This window comes from Acipenser ruthenus, chromosome 48 (assembly GCF_902713425.1).
Source record: "Acipenser ruthenus chromosome 48, fAciRut3.2 maternal haplotype, whole genome shotgun sequence".
In the NCBI taxonomy this organism is placed as follows: Eukaryota; Metazoa; Chordata; class Actinopteri; order Acipenseriformes; family Acipenseridae; genus Acipenser; species Acipenser ruthenus.
In genome coordinates, this window is record NC_081236.1 from 4564071 (window position 1) to 4582813 (window position 18743).

Below are 18743 nucleotides of genomic sequence, written 5' to 3' on the forward strand. Positions count from 1 at the left end.
TCAGAAAACATTGCACCTTAAAGCCTTACATCTGCGTGTATTTTTCTGATAACAAGCTGAAACTCTGAGCAGCTGATTCAAATTCCGTGGCGTTCTGAGACATGGGGGAGGGGCGGAGCCCGCAGCACAGACAAACAAAAGGCAGGCAACCTTCCCAGCGACAGCGTGTGGGAGCGACATCGTGGAAGAAGTACGAATGGACAATTACAACGCAGTTAGTAGCAGTTTGAAAGCAGGTTGAAAGCAGGTTGACAGCTGCAGAAGCTAAACTAAACTTAAAAAAAGGTATTCAAGCCAGTAATCTGTGACAACTGCATGATGTGGGAAATCCGAGAAAACCCATCAGAGCTCAACCAAGTGTGTGTAAAGTGCCTCATGATTTAGGACTTGCTCCAACGAATCTGCAAGAAAAGGAGTTGGAGGAAATGAGACAGCAACAGGAGCTTGAGGAGCTGACACACCCACAATTCATGGAAGTCTGCACCCCTAGCAGACTGAAAGCCACCACGGAGATGGAAGAGAGTCGAAACAGCTGGGTTCAGATAGGCAGAAGCAGGGAAAAAAGAAACTTAATCTAACACAACCACCAGAAATCCAAACATCCAACAAATTTGACCCACTTCAACATTTAGATGACCAAAACCAACATCAAGAGAATGAAAGAAACAACATCCAGGAACCTATAAACAGTGCTGGCCAGGCAGCAAAAAGAAGGGAGGTCATGATTGTTAGGGACTCCATATTGAGAAACACAGCAAGTTCAGTTCGCAGTTTGGACCCCCTTACTACAACAGTGTGCTGCCTTCCAGGAGCCTCAGTCAAGCACATCACTGAGAATGTGGACAGGCTCCTAGAACGAACAGATGACCCAGTACTAGTCATCCACATCGGTACAAACAACATTGGAAGAGACAGGCCAAGATTCCTGCAAAACAAATTCAGAGAGCTAGGAAGGAAATTAAAAGACAAGACCAAAACTGTGGTATTTTCTGGGATACTGCCGGCACCTTGCAAAGGACCATATGGACAGCTGGAAATACAAAATCAAAATGCATGGCTGAAATCGTGGTGCACACAGGAAGGCTTCAACTTTCCTGAACATTGGAGCACATTCTACAACAAGGACTATCTATATAGGTGGGACGGACTGCACTTGAACAGAAAGGGAACCAATCTACTTGGAGAAAGGATCCCGGAGGAGGTCCAGAAGCATTTAAACTAGAAAGGAAGGGGGGAGAAAACAAAAAACAGAAGGGAGACCACATCAAAACTTCTACTATATGTAAGCTTATGGAAAGTATAATAAGATCCAAAATGGAAAATTACCTATATGGCAACAATATCCTGGGAGACAGTCAGCATGGTTTTAGAAAAGGGAGATTGTGTCTAACTAACCTATTTGACTTTTTTGAGGATGCAACATTGAAAATGGATAACTGCAAAGCATACGACATGGTTTATTTAGATTTCCAGAAAGCTTTTGACAAAGTCCTGCATAAAAGATTAATTCTCAAACTGAACGCAGTAGGGATTCAAGGAAATGCATGCATATTGATTAGGGAGTGGTTAACATGTAGAAAACAGAAAGTACTGATTAGAGGAGAAACCTAAAAATGGAGTGAGGTAACCAGTGGTGTACCACATGGATCAGTTTTAGGTCCTCTGCTATTCCTAATCAACATTAATGATTTAGATTCTGGTATAGTAAACAAACTCGTTAAATTTACAGACGACACAAAAATAGGAGGAGTGGCAAACACTGTTGAAGCAGCAAAGGTCATTCAAAATGATCTAGACAGCATTCAGAATTGGGCCGACACATGGCAAATGAAATTTAATAGAGAAAAGTGTAAAGTATTGCATGCGGGCAATAAAAATGTGCATTATAAATATCATATGGGAGATACTGAAATTGAAGAAGGGAACTATGAAAAAGACCTAGGAGTTTATGTTGACTCAGAAATGTCTTCATCTAGACAATGTGGGGAAGCTATAAAAAAGGCTAACAAAATGCTAGGATATATTGTGAGAAGTGTTGAATTTAAATCAAGGGAAGTAATGTTAAAACTCTACAATGCATTAGTAAGACCTCACCTAGAATATTGTGTTCAGTTCTGGTCACCTCGTTACAAAAAAGATATTGCTGCTCTAGAAAGAGTGCAAAGAAGAGCAACCAGAATTATCCCAGGTTTAAAAGGCATGTTGTATGCAGACAGGCTAAAAGAATTGAATCTATTCAGTCCTGAACAAAGAAGACTACGTGGCAATCTGATTCAAACATTCAAAATCCTAAAAGGTATAGACAATGTCGACCCAGTGGACTTTTTTGACCTGAAAAAAGAAACAAGGACCAGGGGTCACTAATGGAGATTAGATAAAGGGGCATTCAGAACAGAAAATAGGAGGCACTTTTTTACACAGAGACTTGAGGGTCTGGAACCAACTCCTCAGTAATGTTGTTGAAGCTGACACCCTGGGATCCTTCAAGAAGCTGCTTGATGAGATTCAGGGATCAATAAGCTACTAACAACCAAACGAGCAAGATGGGCTGAATGGCCTCCTCTCGTTTGTAAACTTTCTTATGTTCTTATAATAATATCAGTAAAATACAGAGAGCATACCTTGAGCTGATGGAGGAAGTCCTGGCACCAGTGATAATAATGGTAATGGAGGCAGTGCATGAGGCAGTACAGGTGGCAGCATAGGTGGCATTACAGTTGGTAGTGGTGGTGGCAAAGCTGTAACAGAATTAAACAATCATTTTTAAACAGCAGTGGTATCTTTCATTTTAAATAGTTATATAAACATCAACACTATTTCTATCAGTAATAAATATGACACATTTACCATCTGACTGCAGTGTATCTCTGTTGGCAGTGTCATCCACAGATGGTCGTGATACTGTGGCGCTAGGTGGTTCTGAACGTACTACAAGAAAAAACAGTGTTAATTGGTATACTTACCATAAGTGATATGCTAACTGTTAGTATAGTAGTTAGTTTGCTCCACCTGCTTTTTAATAGATTTTGAGCCAACACAGTTTGTTTCTAGTCTGTAGCTGTGGCAAAGTGGTTTGTAGTGCTCCGGTGTACAGGTGATTCAAGGTGTTCCAGACAAAGGACAAACACAAAGTTCACAGGTCAGGTTTCTTTAATTTTCCTTGACGAGGATTCAAATAATAAAGCTGGCTCTACCCAGCAATGGGTATTGCCAGCAAAAACTGGACTCAAATAATAAAGCTGGCTCTACCCAGCAATGGGTATTGCCAGCGACAAAACAAAGGGGTTGCAGTCCCGAAATAATAATTCCAACACAAAACACGTAATACAGTCACAAACAACACGTCTCCAGACTGTGTGCTCTGGTGCAGGTGCGGTGCTCTGAGTGCTGGTGCTCTTGTGCGTTCAGGTCCGGGCTGGCTTCTCGCTGCAGCTCCCGGCTTTGTATCAACCGTCTGGCAAAACAAACACAACCGTTTAATCAATGGAACCACACTTCATTCAAGGTTCCGTCCTTGTCTCCTCCCATTAACCACAACAAAGGAACCGATTACGGCGTCACGTCCCCCTAAAGTACCCTAAGCCCCGCCCCCTCCGATAGCTAGTTCAATCACGTCTCCTCCAATTCATGACTGAAACTTCGCTCACCGTACTAGGGCGATGACTCCAGGTACCGTAACGCCGCCTTCTTCCTGAATGGCCGGCTTCCGACTGTCCCCGGAATGAACTGCCCAACCATTCAGTACGAAGCCCGCAGTTCCTGTTGTACAGTGCCCTCACCGGTCGAGAGGGAGATTGTTGATTCAGATTCATTCGCTCTTCGTCACAGTAGCTTAATAAGTGTTTGATGACAATACACATAAAAAGGCATCCAATTCAGGTGATAAGAGAATTGTTCCTGTGTCAAAGCCAATTATGAATCTACCTTAGTTGGTTTAAAGATCATTTTTACATTTTCTCAAACAGGTGTTACTCAAAGAGTAAAACATATTTTGTTTATGCTGTTTAGCTAAAGTGCTTCCACTAATAAGAGACATTAAACAAGAAACATAGATGGCTTATTCACTTTTGATTACAGTTTTAAAAGCAAGTCCACCATAATGAAATATAAACCAAAAACATGGAACTTATATAATTAATATGTTAGTTTGTAAAGGATTAACCATGCATCTTATTATAAAAATTAACATAGCAACTGTGTGAGACAAAAAGTATATTATTTTATTTATAAAAATAAAAGTAAAAATCACTTACGCTGTGTTTTCAATTGATGCTGTGATGCAAAAAAAAAAAGATATTTAGGTTGTAACTGAAAAACACAATTTCATTTTTACCAATAGTAAGTTTTCTGCACAGTTCAAAAAGTGAAGATTCAGAAAGACCACTTACCGATATTGTTGTCTTCTGAAATTCAAGTCAACTTATCTCCTAATGACATATTAGTAGAACTTAAGATCATAGGCAGAACGGCCAACATAATAAATTCATAAACTGTTCACAATTTTATACAAATAATTCTGTTTAAATTAAGTAATTTTATCATAAAGCCATATTGTGTTATGTATGTATTATATCTAAAATGTACACTGTTGTTCTCGCACTTACCGGTATTGTAATACCATAACCACTGTAAGTCGCCCTGGATAAGGGAACCTGCTAAGCAAATAAATAAATAAATAAATACAGAAATTATAAATGGAATTATTCAGAAAAACTGGACTTGTATTTTCCCAGATGAAATTAAACCTGGATAAGCAGATGAGGAAGAGTGCCCTGCTGCTGCACCTGGGAAATAATCAAAATAAGAAACAAACACTGAAATCATGTATTACAGTTAGGCATATAGAATCATTCTCATACAATAACAAGTGAAAACCATGATTATATTTCCAGTTTTATTCCCACATGTTAATTATATACAGTGACAGTTTACTTACAAGGCTGTACAGTAAATATAGATGTTGATATATTCATCATTTATTTTTTCCAGGTCTTCATTAACATCCATTTCTATTAAACAGAAAATAAGTAAAATTTTGAAATGATACTTTTTTGTTGTTGTTCTTTGTTTAGTGAAATAGTTACATACCTGGCTGTTGAGAAGGAGGAGCAGTGCGAGGGGGAATAGAAATTGTTGAGGTAGCTCTTGTAGATGGGATGATGTTACCCTGGCTTTTCTTTATTATTATTATTTATTTATTAGCAGTAGTGTCCCCCACCTGGGATTGAACCCACAACCCTCCGGTCAAGAGTCCAGAGCCCTAATCACACTGCTTTATGAGGTACCTTTGAAGGTCATGCATTTTTGTACGTGGGGCTGCTCATTATAAATGCAACATAACCATCAGCTATTTTGGTCCATATGTCTCCCAAGGTGTTTTCTGCATGTACCCCAAACCTAACAAGATTGTCATCTTCTGATTTAGGAGGTGGAGCATCTTTCCTGTGTGCCTCATACTTCAGAAGAGCATTTATTTCAGAGTGACTCAGGGAGTATTCCAAGAAGGACAGTAGGTTGTCCTTGCTGTGTCCTTCTGTTACAAGGACCCCTTCATCCATCTCCTCCTGCAAATGTTTAATAAGGTAGATAGTGTAGTCTTCATCGTTTTCTAGCAGCCATTTGAATGCTTTTCCCTTGTACCGGCCAAATTGCAAGATGTACTCGCCCAATGCCTTTATTTTGTCCGATGCATCTCCTCCCTTCTTAGCCACCACATCACTGACATTCCTTTTCACAGTCTCCTGGCCTAAAGGTTTAGATTTGTCCCTGAGGGATGGGTCATTTTCAGATTTTTGCTGCTTCCGATGGATCCTGGCATAAATACCCTAATTTCGGAATTTCACAGCAACTTTTCCAGGAAAGAACACATCCAGTCTTCGAGACATTGTATTTACCTGTGTGATGTTGAACATACATAGCATATCTTATAATGGATACGTAGTGAATGGGTGCTTGCATTACTGCTTTGTATCTGCACTACTTATATATGCTCTTAATTGTAACTGTATTTTGTTTGTATTGTTCTTGCACTTGCCTGTTTTGCACTTACTTGTATCTGCACAACTTGCATTTGCTTTAATTGTAACTATATTGTAATTGCTCTTACTTGTAACTATATTTACATTTTTGAACTTGCACTTAAATTATTGTAAGTTACTCTGGATAAGGCATCTGTTAAGCAAACAAATAATAATAATATAAAATCAGTTATCAATCCATATTAACAGAATATATAGAATATACTGTATTTTAGTTTTATATAATATATAGTTAGAATAGCTCCTGTTTGACGTTTACTCACTCGTACAATAATAATAAACAATAACAACAATAACCACATTCTAAACTCTGTCACTCCAAGCTATGCGCGAAAGCTGTGAAGTTTATAGCAGACTGATGTTTAATAATAATGACAATATAAAATCAATTATCAATCCATATTAACTCTTTCATTTCCACCATCTGATCAATCTCTTTAAACACTCCAACAGGACCCTGCAAGGCGCCCACTAGCATTAAAAGCTGCCACATCAATGGAGAACTGCACGCGTACTCTCGCTCTGATTACAAACAAGGGACTTTGGATTGCCTGCAAAACTGCTCTTACTCATGTCGTGCGCACCTGCAATCCCAGCTACTGGAAGGTTGAGGCTGGCGGATTGCTTGAGCTGCCATGGGTTGTATCGATTGGGAGTCCACACTAAGCATGGCTTTTCTAGGGGAGCTCGTGAATCACCTAATGAGGGGTGAACTGGCCAAGTTTGGAAATGGAGCAGGTCAGCCCCCGTGTCGTTCACCAAGGAAACATCCATCCATTATCATTAACCACTTACTCCTTTACAGGGTTGCGGTGAGCCAGAGCCTAACCCGGCATACACAAGGAGCAAGGCGAGACTACACCCTGGACGGGATGCCAGTCCATCGCATGGCACCACACACACACAGGGCAATTTAGAGTGACCAATCAACCTGGACAGCATGTCTTTGGACTGTGGGAGGAAACTGAAGTACCTGGAGAAAACCCACACGAACACGGGGAGAACATGCAAACTCCACACAGACAGAACCCTCGGCCAGATTCGAACCTAGGAGCCTGGTGCTGTGAGGCAGCAGTGCTAACCACTACGCTACCGTACCGCCCTCCCGAGGAAACATGTATTCCTCAAAACAAAACATGTGATCTACACTTCTTTGGAAGCTCGTGGAACCAAATCACTGTCATCAGTTGGCTCGTGGGTCTAGGGATATGATTCTCACTTTGGATGCCATGAAGATGGCGTGTGGAAAAAAATGCTTCTCTGCCATGTGGGGTTGTTGGTAAGTGCTGTAACCCGTTACAGCACTTACCTGTGTTTTTTCTAATAATTGAACAGTTTCTGTGGTCTCAATTTGTTTCCTCATTTTCTTGTTCAATTTCTTCCACCAACAACATTGTATAAAATTCCACAATATCATATCTGTTAGTACATATAATATTTCTATGAACACGTCTATTAGTACACGTAATATTTCTATGAATAAGTCCACCAAGAAGAAACAGTTACTCTTCCAAATCATGAATAATTCTTCAAAACGCTAGCCTGTTTTTCAGCCAAATTAATCTGAACTTTAGCATTCTTAGCAACTTCAAATCAGATTGAATGACTGTTTCATGTACTTCTCCCATCATTATTTTAACTGGTTCCTCTTACATGTCTTCCCACCAAGCAGTCACTTTAAAATCTAAACTTATTAAAGCAGGGAAGTAAATGTTACTAATTCGGGCTGTGTCAGTTGGGGCAAAGCATAAGAACATAAGAACATAAGAACGTTTACAAATGAGAGGAGGCCAATTGGCCCATCTTGCTCGTTTGGTTGTTAGTAGCTTATTGATCCCATAATCTCATCAAGCAGCTTCTTGAAGGGTCCCAGGGTGTCAGCTTCAACAACATTACTGGGGAGTTGGTTCCAGATTCCTGTGATTATCTGTGTAAAAAAGTGCCTCCTATTTTCTATTCTGAATGCCCCTTTATCTAATCTCCACTTGTGACCCCTGGTCCTTGTTTCTTTTTTTCAGGTTGAAAAAGTCCCTTGGGGAGACATTGTCAATACCTTTTAGAATTTTGAATGCTTGAATCAGATCACCGCCTAGTCATCTTTGTTCAGGACTGAATAGATTCAATTCTTTTAGCCTGTCTGCATACAACATGCCTTTTAAACCCAGGATAATTCTGGTTGCTCTTCTTTGCACTCTTTCTAGAGCAGTAATATCCTTTTTGTAACGAGGTGAGGTCTTACTAATGCATTGTAAAGTTTTAACATTACTTCCCTTGATTTAAATTCAACGCTTCTCACAATATATCCGAGCATCTTGTTGGCCTGTTTTATAGCTTCCCCACATTGTCTAGATGAAGACATTTCTGATCAACATAAACTCCTAGGTCTTTTTCAGTTCCCTTCTTCAATTTCAGTATCTCCCATATGATATTTATAATGCACATTTTTATTTCCTGCATGCAATACTTTACACTTTTCTCTATTAAATTTCATTTGCCATGTGTCTGCCCAGTTCTGAATGCTGTCTAGATCATTTTGAATGACCTTTGCTGCTGCAACAGTGTTTGCCACTCCTCCTATTTTTGTGTCGTCTGCAAATTTAACGAGTTTGCTTACTATACCAGAATCTAAATCATTAATGTAGATTAGGAATAGCAGAGGACCTAATACTGATCCCTGTTGTACACCACTGGTTACCTCGCTCCATTTTGGTTTTTCCTCTAATCAGTACTTTTTTCTACATGTTAACCACTCCCTAATCCATGTGCATGCATTTCACATGGATTAGGGAGTAGTGGTTAGGGCTCTGGACTCTTGACCGGAGGGCTGTGGGTTCAATCCCTGGTGGGTGACACTGCTGCTGTACCCTTGAGCAAGGTACTTTACCTAGATTGCTCCAGTAAAAACCCAACTGTATAAATGGGTGATTGTATGTAAAAATAATGTGTAAAAAATAATGTGATATCTTGTAACAATGTGATATCTTGTGGATAAGGATCTGCTAAGAAAAAAAAAAATAATTATATTAATGTAGATTAGGAATAGCAGAGGATCTAATACTGATCCCTGTGGTACACCACTGTTTACCTCACTCCATTTTGAGGTTTCTCCTCTGATCAGTACTTTCTGTTTTCTACATGTTAACCACTCCCTGATCCATGTGCATGCATTTCCTTCAATCCCTACTGCATTCAGTTTGAGAATAAATCTTTTATGCGGGACTTTGTCAAAAGCTTTCTGGAAATCTAAATAAACCATGTCGTATGCTTTGCAATTATCCATTGTCGATGCTGCATCCTCAAAAAAAAAAAAAAAAACAAGTAGGTTAGTTAGACATGATCTCCCTTTCCTAAAACCATGCTGACTGTCTCCCAGGATATTGTTACCATATAGGTAATTTTCCATTTTAGATCTTATTATAGTTTCCATAAGTTTGCATATAATAGAAGGCAGGCTTATTGGTCTGTAGTTACCTGGTTCGGTTTTGTCTCCCTTTTTGTGGATCGGTATTACGTTTGCAAATGTCCAGTCTGTCGATACAACCACTGTGTCAAGAGTTTATGTTGACTCAGAAATGTCTTCATCTAGACAATGTGGGGAAGCTATAAAAAAGGCCAACAAGATGCTCGGATATATTGTGAGAACTGTTGAATTTAAAGCAAGGGAAGTAATGTTAAAACGTTACAATGCATTAGTAAGACCTCACCTAGAATATTGTGTTCAGTTCTGGTCACCTCGTTACAAAGAGGATATTGCTGCTATAGAAAGAGTACAAAGAAGAGCGACCACAATAATTCCGGTTTTAAAAGGCATGCCTTATGCAGACAGGCTAAAAGAATTTAATCTATTCAGTCTTGAACAAAGAAGACTAGGCGGTGATCTGATTCAAACATTAAAAATTCTAAAAGGTATTGACAATGTCGACCCAGGGGTCTTTTTCAACCTGAAAAAAGAAACAAGGACCAGGGGTCACAAGTGGAGATTAGATAAAGAGGCATTCAGAATAGAAAATAGGAGGCACTTTTTTACACAGATAATCACAGGAATCTGGAACCAACTCCCTAGTAATGTTGTTGAAGCTGACACCCTGGGATCATTCAAGAAGCTCCTTGATGAGATTTGGGGATCAATAAGCTACTAACAACCAAATGAGCAAGATGGGCCGAATGGCCTCCTCTCGTTTGTAAACTTTCTTATGTTATAATAAAAAATGATCTCCCCGTTGTGGAATTGAATCCAGTCTCCCACATGAAAAGCGGGGATACTGACCAATATACTAATGAGGAAGTCTTACAGATGAGGAAAATATAACAAAACATTATAGTTGCAAACGGTCAAGATTATTTTCTTATTAACTGCCTTAATCAGATGGTTGACCTGCTCCATTTCCGACTTTGGCCTGTTCACCCCTCGTTAGGCGATTCATGAGCTCTCCAGAAATGCCATTCTTAGTGCAGACTCCCGATCGGCACAGCCCGTGGCTGCACAAGAGCTCCTGAGCTCAAGCGGTCCGCCAGCCTCAACTTTCCAGCAGCTGGGATTGCAGGCCACTGCGCCCAACATGAGTGAGAGCAGTTTTGCAGGCAACCCAACGCCCCATGTCTGTAATCAGAGCGAGAGTACGTGTGCAGTCCTCCATTGATGTGGCAGCTTTTAATGCCGATTGCCTAGTGGGCGACTTGCAGGGTCCTATTGGAGTGTTTAAAGAGATTGACCAGATGAAGGAATTGAAAGAGTTTTAAGTGAAACACATGTGAATCCCAATTTCCTTTTGTGGCTGGTAAATAAGAGGTTCTTAAGAATGCCATAAAAAGGGAGGTTGCATTGCCCGGGAATCAAACCCGGGCCTCCAGCGTGGCAGGCAAGAATTCTGCACTGAACCACCAATGCTTTCGTCATATGACGCTCTATCATAAGCACTAGTCACTGTATTAATGCCTATTGAGTAGAGGGAAGACGGACCTGTCCCAGCGAGGTCCCCGAGACTTCAAAATTGGTACGGCTGGAAAGGACACCAATTTAGACTTTTTTTGCCAACCCGGAGCTCAAAAGGTATTGGCTATCCAATCTTGACACCCCATTATGCTGAAAATGACATTTGAAAACGTGTGGCTCCCTGTGAAAGAGAGTCCCCAGCCATGACCGTAGGAAGTTCAACACAGGTTCTAGGCCCTGGGGTCATGGAGATATGACCCAGAGAAGGGTCGTTTTTGGACATTTTTGATGGGGCGTATCTCACAGTTGTCTCTAGGTGCCAGCACGGCTCAGCAAAGTGATTGTTTTCATCATGACTCGAGTATTTGTGTGAACCACCGCGGTGGCTTGGGGTGCTGCCCTGAGTCTAGATCACTTCGGATGGTCATTCTAGGTGCTCGGGTTCGAGAGATATGCCTGAAAATCTGTTTTTTTACCCCTGCCATACATATGAATGGGGCTGAGCACCCTAATTTTTTTGTAAAGAATTGGTACAAGTCTAGAACAACCGTGGTTCTAGGTGCTTCTGTTGCAGAAATAGACTCCCTTTTGTGAAACAAACTAGACAAGGTCTTATATAGGCACTTTTTTCAATTTCGATGCAAAAAAACATTCCAATATACTCAGGCTGATACTGTGATCGCAAAACACTTTGAACAGAGTGTCTGTGTGGTTGCATTGTCACCAGGACGTCACAGATCACATCCAACAATTGTAGCCGACTACGCCAAATGGTGGTTTTGGGCACCAGGACCCAATATAACTATTATGTTTACCAATTTTTACTTTACACAGGCTTTACTTTACACAGGATGCAGATCAGAGACCAGCACACCCAGGGACAGACAGCACAAACGTTTACAGTTTAAAACAAATGTTTAAAAGCAAAAGATCACCACCCACCTTGACAAGGGTGGAAAAGTAGCAAATCAAAACTACGCCAACTACTTGTAGGGGATTCGTGTCAGGGTGGTTCTTCCAGGACCATGGAGGGGATTCGTGTCAGGGTGGTTCTTCCAGGACCATGGAGGGGATTCGTGTCAGGGTGGTTCTTACAGGACCATGGAGGAAATTCGTGTCAGGGTGGTTCTTCCAGGACCATGGAGGGGATTCGTGTCACGGTGGTTCTTCCAGGACCATGGAGGGGATTCGTGTCAGGGTGGTTCTTCCAGGACCATGGAGGGGATTCGTGTCAGGGTGGTTCTGCAGCAGCCTGGACTGGTCCTGCGTGGCCCTCTCTATTTCTATGGAGGCAAGAGTAAAAGTGTTCAATGCAGTTTAAAAAAAAACAATGAACTTGCCTACCTTCCCTTTCCCTTTAAAACACAAAGCTTAACCATTTGCTACAATATAGATAAAAAGGACATGTGAAAAATAAACAAATCATTACTAAAAACAGCACTAACATTCTATTGGCTTCTAATTAAAAAGCAGGAGATCCTTATCAAACTAAATCAAAAGCAAAAATACAAAGTGCACCAAAACCAGGGAGAGCACTGTGGGATAAAAGCTGCATAAATAACCAAAAACAGGGGTGATTAACAAAGTCTGTGTGACAGGGGACTTTATTTTGAACTTTAAACTGTCTCTGAGCCTCAACCTCGGTCATCCTTGTCACATTTGGTGCTCAGAAGTGGGACAACGCTACCTAGAGGCTCAGGGCAGTATTTTTTTTGTTTGTTCATTTAGGCCATGTTGTGCTTGGCACAAGGAGGGGGATATGTGACGGGGGACTGCCCCGTCTTTATGAACGTGGTTGGGACTGGCAGGGAGGGGGTTAAATTCCTCCATACCAGGAAAACATGTGAGAATGTGGCTGGAGCCCTAATTGAATAATCAGCAATTATTGATTAATTGGGCTCCAGCCACAGGGGATAAAAGCCAGGGGAAAGGCCCTGGCTAGGGAGAGAGAGTTTCAGAAGGAGAGGGAGCAACTGTTTGTCTGTGTGTGCTGTTTTGTAAGTTTTTGAATCCAGTGAAGGCAACGCCCAGCCTGGAAGCCTTATTGTTGTAAGTTTTGTTTTGTGTATTTTGTGTTTAGAAACCTTTTTGTTTGGCCCTTGTGGTGATTTATTTTGTATTTTTGTTTATTAAAGAAACTTTATTTTGAACTTTAAACTGTCTCTGAGCCTCAACCTCAATCATCCTTGTCACATTTGGTGCTCAGAAGTGGGACAACGCTACCTAGAGGCTCAGGGCAGTATTTTTTTTGTTTGTTTTTTTAATTTTGAGGAGTTTTTTTTTTTTGAAAAAAAAAAGAAATGGGGAAGAAGAGCAGACAGCGGCAAAGGCAAGAGATGCAGCAGCCGAAGAAATGTAAGCTGCTGCAACAACAGCCACCACTGGAGGACCCGGCCAGCCTCTTCCCCTGGTGTTCCTGGTGCGGGAAGGTGGACCACTGCTGGAGGTCCTGCCCAGAAGTGCCACCGACAGACTGGTGTGGCTGTTGTGAGGAGGACGGCCACAACTGGGCAGGATGCCCCTACAATAAGGCCCAGGAAGAGGTGCAGTTTTCACCCCGGGCATCAGGGGCCACCCCACTACCTCCAGTGCCACCACCTTCTCCACCATCCCAGGAAATATGTGACTGGTTGATGCACCCTGAGGCGGACCTCTTCCACGACCTCCCCATAGTTATCAACACGCTGTGGCGTCGAGGGGGGGAGGTGGGAAAAGTGGGAGGAACAGCATCACCTGGCGTCCTTCGCAGAGCTTGCCCTGATGGTCATTAACTACCTGGCGGTAGATATGGGAGAGGCCCCTGTCATTCAAACAAAGAAGGTGGAACTGTCGTCTCGAGAGCCAGAGAGGGGTGAGCTGTCGTCCCGAGAGCCAGAGAGGGGGAGCCGCTGCCGTCGCCCAGAGAGGGGGAGCCTGAAAGTCCACAGCCCAGAGAGGGGGAGCCGTTGCCGTCGCCCAGAGAGGGGGAGCCGCTGCCGTCGCCCAGAGAGGGGGAGCCGCTGCCGTCGCCCAGAGAGGGGGAGCCGCTGCCGTCGCCCAGAGAGGGGGGCCGCTGCCGTCGCCCAGAGAGGGGGAGCCTGAACGTCCACAGCCCGAGAGGGAGGTGCCCGAACGTCCACAGCCCGAGAGGGAGGAGCCCGAGCGGGAGGAGTTGGTGCGTCCACGGCCCGAGCGGGAGGAGTCGGTGCGTCCACGGCCCGAGCGGGAGGAGTCGGTGCGACCACGGCCTGAGAAGGGGAAGCCCACAGGTCCAGGGCTGAAGGGACCCGCAGGGGAAGAATACAGGCTGTTTCCACCTCCACCGCCAGCAGAGGGGGAACAGCCGGAGCTGTCTCTCCCTCCACCGCCAGCAGAGGGGGAACAGCCGGAACTGTCTCTCCCTCCATCGCCTGGGGTTGCCTGCCTGTCCGCATCACCTGGGGTTGCCTGCCTGTCCGCATCGCTTGGGGTTGCCTGCCTGTCCGCGCCGCCAGGGCGTCCAGAGGGTCCAGCGTCGCCAGAGGATCCAGCACCGCTGGAAGGACCAGCGTCGCCGTTCCTGCCTCCGCCACCAGAGGGAGCCGGGCCGCCGTTCCCGCCTCCGCCACCAGAGGGAGCCGGGCCGCCGTTCCCGCCTCCCGAGGGTCCACTGCTGCTGCCTCCGCCTCCCTTTTGTGTTTAGAAACCTTTTTGTTTGGCCCTTGTGCTGATTTATTTTGTATTTTTGTTTATTAAAAAAACTTTATTTTGAACTTTAAACTGTCTCTGAGCCTCAACCTCGGTCATCCTTGTCACAGTCTGATACACGAAAAACAACAAAAAAATTATAACTTCCCTGAATTTCTGTCAAGCTCGCCTGGTTCGCATTACTCTGCAGCTATTACTGTGTTTTGTTCCAGACTCGGATCCACGCCGCTCTGGTCTCTGTTGCTACTGCTGTAATTGATTCCAAATACAGATCCACACCGCTCACATCCCGAGGTTGCTTCACTTTCACTTTCTTTTCTATGTCCGTGTCTCCCCGTTCTTCTGCGCATCTCCTCCCCGCTCTCCCTTTACGTTTCTTTTTCTGCGCTTAGTCTGCTGGTAAGTAATGTCAGCAAAACTACACCTCCCAGAAGCCTCGCTCTTACCACATCTAGCCCAACTCGTACAGCCATGCCTAAACAAAACAATCCTCTTCGTGACAAAGCAAAACGTGTAAAATCAAAAGTGCAAATAATAATAAAACATACAATTATAAAAACGTGCTCCAATATAGTATAAATCAAAAAGTGAGAAAAAACACATATATTGTCTAGAAACATGCTCAAAATAAAAGTGCTTATAAAAGGGCTGCATGAGTGGCATTTCACTCACCCTGTGACAGCATGGCTGAAAAACAATTAAGAAGTGACATTTTCAAGTACAGCGCAATACAGTGAAATGCGGCACCTAAGGCAAGCTGCTTCATCGGAACGAAAAGGCCTAGTAACTTGTGCTTCTGGATTGATTATCTGCATGTACTACAAGTACTCTCTAGCAATATTTAGCCTCCTACCACATTCACAGCCTGTTTGATAGCTTAACATAGATGGTCGGTTGTGCATAATACACTTAAAGCAGTGTTTGCCTCTTTTTTTCCTTATAAATCAGTTTATGCAGTAATCAGTTTATGCAGGGAACACTGGGATCAGTTAGAGACTACCTGTCTGATACCAGATAATTTTTAATGGACTTCATAGTTGGTTCTGTTGCTGAAAAACACTTAAAAAACTGCTATTTACAAGTATAGCGCAAGAGTGCATTTCTGTCAGTCTAAGACAAGCCGCTCCATGGGAACAAAAAGGCCCAGGAACTTGTGCTTCTGGATTTATTATCTGCATGTAATACGGATACTCTGTAGCAACTTTCAGGCTCCTAGCCCATTCACAGCTTGTTTGACACCCTATTGTGTTGCCCATTTGTGCATATAATGCAGAATGCTGTTTGTCAATCTTTTTTTTTCTTATAAATCAATCTTTGCAGGAATCATTCCATAAACACTGGGACCAGTTACAGACTACATGTCTGATACCACAGCCCTTTAATTGAAGTTTCTAGTGGTTGCATGGCTGAGAAACAATTCAAAAGGGGCTTTTTGTAGAATACTGCAATATAATGGTCTGCGTCCGTCTAAGGCAAGCTGCTGCATGGGAAGCAAAAGAGCCAGACACTTGTGCTTCTGGATTGGATCAGCATGTACTACAGGTACTCTGTAGCAATTTTCAGCCTTGTAACAGGGTGAGGTTGCCCTGTACATTCATTTGTTTATTTATTTTCAGAACGGGGGTTCCCCCTTCGCCCTTGTGTTAGTTTGTGTTTGTTTATTATGATTTATTGTATTTATATGACGGTGAAGCGCTGGTTGTTTTGTATTTAGGACGGCGTAGCCGAATGTGTGTGGTATTATTTAGTAGCATGGATGGGAAGCCCCATCCACACAGGATTTTAGGAAACTCGTGCAGAAGGTGGCCATCTCCCGAATTAATTAAGTGATTTAATTTGTTGCTAATCGGGAGATGGTCACCTGTTATAAAAAGCCTGCAGTTCTCTAGCTCGAGGTGGGAATTCAGAGGAGGAACGAGAGAGCAGAGAGACGGCGAGTAAAAACTAAAACGAAACTTAATAAAAGAAACATAGGAACAGTGAAGGCAATCTGCCCAGCCTGACCTTTGTTTATGTATTTTTGTGTTCGTGATTTTGTTTTGTTTAAACCTTTTATTTTCACTCTGTGAGCAAGTGTTTCTATTTAAATATTTTATTTGTTTTTTATTTGCTTAATAAAAACGGCAAACGCCGCCTTAACTGCAGTACTTCCCTGGTGTCAGTTTCCTTCCTGCTTCTGCCATGACGTCACCACTCATCATTCCTGTCACAAGCTCCCTACCACTTTCACAGCCAGAAATACACCATAAAAACTGCTATTTTACATATAGGGTGATATGAAACAAAGCACGTTTTCAGGCCTTTTTCTGGAACCGTGGCACTTAGACGCTCCATTCAAAGTGTTTTGTGATCAGAGGAGCAGCCTGAGTTTGCATGCCCAATTTCAGAGCAATCCTTTACAAAAAGTTTTTTGTGTGTATGTCACTTTAAATAAACAAACGCGCACGCAGACGCTCAACCGTGGGCTCTATGGATAGCTAAGACCAGCGGGCCCCTAAAGAGACCCCTTGCACCAGTGGTTGCAGGGTTAGGGGCCAAATAAGAGCTCACCCCCCATGCATGTCTATGGCAAAAAAAAAAGATTAAAGTTGAAAATTCCACGTTTTTAAGCATATATCTCTAACCGTGGCACGTAAACACCCCATTTAAAGAGCGCTGGCATCTCAAGAACAGCGCTAGCGCACCCACTCCAAAAAAAGAATATTTCTGTGTGTTTCACTTGAAATGAACATGCCAATGCACGCTCTATTCGTGACGTCCCAAACATGGCGGCCGTATTAGCTGAAAAGCTGAAGAAAATGTGTTTTTTTTTCCTCACAAGAAAGGGGATATTTTAAAAAGTACAAAAGCTAGAAGGCTCAAAATTTTATTTTTAATACATGTATCAGTGTTTTGGCACCAATAACATTTGGGGAAAGTGACGGCCTTGGATCAAGTTTCGAATTTTGTAACTTTGATGGCCTTTTTTGAAAAAGCCCCTCAAAAGGCCGTCAAATTTACAAAGGCCGTTGCACTTTTCAGAGGCCGTCAAAAAAACTTGTTGCAAAAAATGTTTTTGTTTTGAAAAGTGACTCGATTTTTGTAACTTTGACGGCCTTTTTTGCAATCTTCATCAACACTGTTTCAAAATATCCCTTGTATGAACAAGACAGGGTCTCCCCTAATAATGAATAAATCAATGAAAGTAAATTAGGTATGCGTAAAGTACTTGTGCTGTTTTAGAAGATTACTAGTGACATTTTGTGAAAATATGGTTTACATGCGCAGAGACCTGCTACACGAGTGAATCTAAGCTGCTGTAATAAAGCAAAATACCTCGTGCCTGGCTGGGTAATAATGTGTTTTACTACTCGAGCCCAAATTGTTTTTCAAATGTCAGTAGTGGGGTGTCATGTCATAGTAGTGAATACTGTTTCAACTAATGTATCTTATGACTCATTAATTAAAAATAAACTCAGAGGTATAAAATAAAACTGACCAACAGGTATTGCAGATCACCATGGCTGAAAACCGGCAGAGACGTTTTATATATACAGTGCCTTGCAAAAGTATTCAGACCCCTGACCAATTCTCTCATATTACTGAATTACAAATGGTACATTGAAATTTCGTTCTGTTTGATATTTTATTTTAAAACACTGAAATTCAAAATAAATTATTGTAAGGTGACATTGGTTTTATGTTGGGAAATATTTTTAAGAAAAATAAAAAACTGAAATATCTTGCTTGCATAAGTATTCAACCCCCACACATTAATATTTTGGTAGAGTATATTTCGTTGCAATAACAGCTTTAAGTCTTTTGGGGTAAGTATGTACCAGCTTTGCACACAGTGTCGGAGTGATTCTGGCCCATTCTTCTTGGCAGATTTGCTCCAGGTTGTTCAGGTTGGTTGGCCGACGCTTGTGGACCACAATTTTCAAATAGTGCCACAGATTCTCAATGGGATTGAGATCAGGACTTTGACTGGGCCACTGTAGGACATTCACCTTTTTGTTCTTGAGCCACTCCAATGTTGCTTTGGCCTTGTGCTTGGGATCATTGTCCTGCTGAAAGGTGAATTTCCTCTCAAGCTTCAGTTTTTAGCGGACTGAAGCAGGTTCTCT